Genomic DNA, 4,891 nt, shown 5'->3' on the forward strand with positions numbered 1-4,891 from the left:
ATAAACAATAAATAATTTACACAATGTGAGTGTGGTTCTCACAGCTTTAACCAATATACACATACTTACAATATACATATACTTTAAACAATATACTTTAAACAATATACACACTAAAACATACATTAAACAATATACATTACGCTATATTAATAATAATATACAATGTACAGTATACATTATTATTCACAGTAGAGATCCAATGTACAATAGGTGCTATATGATAAATAATTAGTGCTGTCAAACGATTAAAATATTTAATCGCGATTAATCGCATTAATGCCATAGTTAACTCACAATTAATCACAATTAATCGCACATTTTTATTTATTCTAAATGTCCCTTGATTTCTTTTTGTCCCATTATTTTTTCTTATTTTAATGCTCTTATCAACATAGAAAAGTGGATCGGCTTGCTTTGTTCAAATGTTTGTTTTATTGAAAACAACATTGGCATACTGTAGTGTTCGATTTCACACCAACATTCTCACTTGAAGCAGTCATTCTCACTTGAAGCAAATAATCGCTCACACAATGTAGCACTGTCCATCAATAAAAGGGTGAAAAAAAATACTTTGTTGCACAAACAGCCCCTTCAACAGCCCTTTCTAAGGGATCAAAACAGGGTGATACAAAATAAAATTACAAAGTGCACATGCAAGGTAAACTAGGACTCCGCCTATAGTGCAGTTAAACCAGGGGTCGCCAACTAGCGGACTCCGGTCCGAATCCGGGCCGCGAAGCCTTTTGACGTAGGCTAATGAAACAGTTAACGTTGCAATGCTCACTGTTGCGTTCAGACCCAGACGCGCGGTCAAGCATGCAGGTACACCGGACGCGAATGACGCGACATGCACGCCGCTTAATTCGCGCCGCAGAATGTCTATTTGCGTCTTTGCATTGACTTAAATCACTCGCGCAAAACGCTTCATTCGCGTCCGGTGTGAATGCACCATCAGAGCAGAAAGCAGCGCTCAAGACAAGCACTTTTAGTTGAAGACCCCTGAGTTAAACCATGGCTTAATACGTTTCTCATTTCGGCGTCTCACGCTTGCCATCCACGTCTACTCTTTTAATGGCCCAAACAAGTGTGGGCAGCCGCAGCGTGCCTGATGTTTTGTTTCCGGTCTAGCTACATCCGGAGTGGTGTTGTAGTTTTTCTAACGTTACTAGTTGCTGCAACAGCATGTGAAAAAACTACAAAGTTTGTTAGACCAAAAAGAACGTTAATCTCGCGATAAAAAAATTGACGCCGTTAAAATAGGTTTGCGTTAACGTCGTTAATAACGCGTTTAACTGACAGCACTATAAATAATAAATTATAATAAATGTGTATATAATGTGTGTGTATCTACAGTGGGTTGTGCTGAGTGATATTCTGTCCAGTGTGTGTTATGATCCTGATGGATCAGGAGTTCAGGAGTCTAATTGCTTGTGGGAAGAAGCTGTTCTGGAGTCGGCTGGTGCGTGTTCTGAGGACAAGGAGGCCATCCCGCCCTCTGGCATTCCCCAGGCTAGCGCCCCCGCAGCCTTGCCTCAATCCATCTTCCTGGATGTGTGAGCGAGCGGCCGCTTGTCTCAACATCGGCTCCACAGAGCGCCACCGACCAGGAGAAGGGATATTTATGACGGTAAAATGCTGGGAGCTCCCCTCGGCCTGAGGTAACAACTTTCACGGTCTCCTAGCGTGCGCTAAGCACACACAGCACATACTGTGTCCCCTCACTCAGCTAATAAAGGCTTCGGCCCCAGTTTTCCCAAACTCCTGTGTTTTCCCTAAAACAAAACACACAAAAACACGTTAAATCAGACAAATCATATTAATGCATGTCCTGCTTGCACACCCCAGTTACGTGTGTGCGTCCGTTTGGCGGGTTCATGATTATGAGACGTGTCAAGCACCGCCCCCTTGGGGGTGACCGTCTTTTTCTGGCTAACAGGACCTCACTGTGAGTATATTGGGCAATCGGGGAGCTGTCCATAGGAGCTGTCTCTCCCATAGGTGGATCTCGAACACGAGATGATGAAAGAGAACAATAGGTTGCTGTCGTAACCCCGGTTCTCTGAAACATCGAGTGGAGAGATCCACCAGCCTTGCCCCGCTTGCCGCACGAGAAGCGAATATTCTTACTGGAGTACAGTAGCGCGTGCAGGCTATATATGCCCGCAGGTAAGGGGCGGGGCCTTACCGGGCATTGGCTGCGCGCTCCTGCCTGTCTTGTCAGACTTGGTGCAATTGGATGCTTCTGCAGAGGTCAGGTACGGATGCCCTTCCCATAGGTGGATCTCTCCACTCGATGTTTCAGAGAACCGGGGTTACGACAGTAACCTATTGCTTTCATAGTAAAAATTTATTCATCAGCTACGGAATCATGGTATTTATGCATATGCCTTTAGTTTGTTTTATTTTTGATAAAATAACGTATGATGTATGTCTCAACCATTCAGAAAGCTGCACGACATTACATTTGCACTGAACTATTTCCCATTTCCACGTAGATTATAACCGACATCTGTAGCTTGTCAGATGCAATTAAATGGATGGAAATAAAATGCCCCATCACAATGCGTAATGACGCTGGCTGATCTTGCGCTCTTAGAAGATGTGGCAAATGGAAGGATTCGTAGTGAACGCATCTTCAGACAGCAACAGGGACTTGCTGGCAAACGAGGACACACTCTGGCGATGGAGCGCTAGATGCTTTTTTGCCTCGACTTTGATGTCCGACCATTTCTTTTTTATTTTTCGGCCATGGTCCGAGGTTGTGAGGCTACAGCATTTACGGCATCTGCAACCTTTTGCCACTCAATTGCCTTTTTGGCATTAGTAATGCCCACACTGTGCCCTCCAAAACAAAATTTTTCTCCTCTTTTCCACCTCGCCAACGATAACTTCTACTTCACATTGAGTGAAGTTACGTTTTTTTATTTCCTCTCTGTGTTTGCCATGATTTCGCAGTCTATGAATATTAACTTGTGGGCGTTTCACGGACTATTTATGGTCAACTATGGGCGTGACATGAAGCCGCAAAAGCTGCGCTACATTTAGAATTGATTGATTTATTAAGGGAAAACTGCGTAGGATGTGCGGCGCACGGTTTTATAAATCTGAATATTTCTGTGCGTACGCACGTCCTATGTTTAATCCGTACGCCACTTCTGAAGCAAATCCTACGCAAAGTTTTATAAATGAGGCCCCTGGTGACTGTTTTGTTATGAAAGTGATATTTGGACAGAAATTTACAGGAAAATGCATAAAAAAACTACCAATGAAATGTGGATAACACCAGGTGGCTATTTTTGGTACAGCGCCTAAACAAAATCTCATGGGAACTTCAATTTTTGTGATATCAACTTCAAATTTGGAACACCACTTGGTTAGACATTACATAATTTTATAGTAAAAATGTTTTTGTAAAATATATATTTTATATAAAATAAAAAATATCTAGTAAAGTATTTTTCATTTCAGTAAATTTAAACTTCCATAAATTTTTCATACGTTAATATTTTGAAGTGCTTTCACTTCAGCAATAATCTGCTGAGTGTCTTCTTTAAAACAAGCCATCAAAACTTACATTTACCTTTTCATTTCTGTGTGTGTATGTGTGTGTGTGAGAGAAAGAGAGAGAGAGCGCATCGTATAACATCGACAATTCAATTCAAATTTATTTGTATTGCGCTTTTCACAATACACATTGTTTCAAAGCAGCTTTACAGAAAGTGCATTTCATAAATGTACACTGAAAAATGTTAGAAAGAGAATGTTAAAGAAAACTGTTAGAAAAAGTTAATCAATCATGTATTAATTTAGGCCATAACAACGCTGAGTCGTCTCTTCACAGGCGTCGAGTCGTCTCATCACAGGTGTTGGGGCATCTGAAGTCTCCATGAGAGGCTGGATACAAACTGGAGCTGACGAACTATTTACCTCGAGATAACAACAGAAAAGCAGATGGGAAATAATTAGCATAGCTGCTGTTCAGAATATTAATGATTTTGATCCGATTTAACTGTAGTATAAAAGGTAATTATAATGTGAATGCTTGGCTAAAGAGATGCGTCTTTAATCTAGTTTTAAACTGGTACAGCGAGTCTGAACCTCGAACAATATCAGGAAGACTATTCCAGAGTTTAGGAGCTAAATGTGAAAATGCCCTCACTCCTTTAGTGGACTTAGATATCCTAGGAATGACCAGAAGCCTCGAGTTTAATGATCTTAAAGAGCGCGATGGATTGTAGGGCGATAGAAGATCCGTTAAATACACTGGAGCTAAACCATTTAGGGCTTTATAGGTCAGTAGCAATACTTTGTAATTGATACAGAACTTAATAGGTAACCAGACGATGCAATACACTTTAATTTATTTAGTGCTAATAACATTATTAGGCCTATTTGGAGAGAGAGAGAGGTTTAATATGACAAATGTTATAAAAATAATAAAATAACAAATGTTATAAAAATAACTAGGCCTAGACTACTTTTGTTCTGAGCAGGTGTTGTCAGTGAACAGGCTGTAAAACTGTTGGACACTCATGGAAAACTGACGCTGATTAACTGGGAAACATTCTCTAACAGCAGTCAAGTTGTCATTGTTTGTGTCAAACAAGTTGTGAATTCGTTGTAACAATAAAACAGGAGATCATGACTTACTCTGTGCTCAAAGTGATGCTCGGAGCTCCAGTGGTTTCTCTCTGGGTGAACGAGGATATGCTTTTTTTCATTGGTCGTTGCGTTAAATCTTACCCAGATACAATAATGCTGTTTTCTGATTGGCTAGTGTGTAGCCTCTTTCTTTTTTTTTGATTGGCTGATAAGTGGCAGGCTCGACTAAACTCCAGGGGAGACTTGCTTTGATTCCTGCCCGGTTCCAGAGTGAGCTGTTATATAA

This window comes from Gobio gobio (genome assembly GCF_949357685.1).
Source record: "Gobio gobio genome assembly, chromosome: 8".
NCBI classification, from domain to species: Eukaryota; Metazoa; Chordata; class Actinopteri; order Cypriniformes; family Gobionidae; genus Gobio; species Gobio gobio.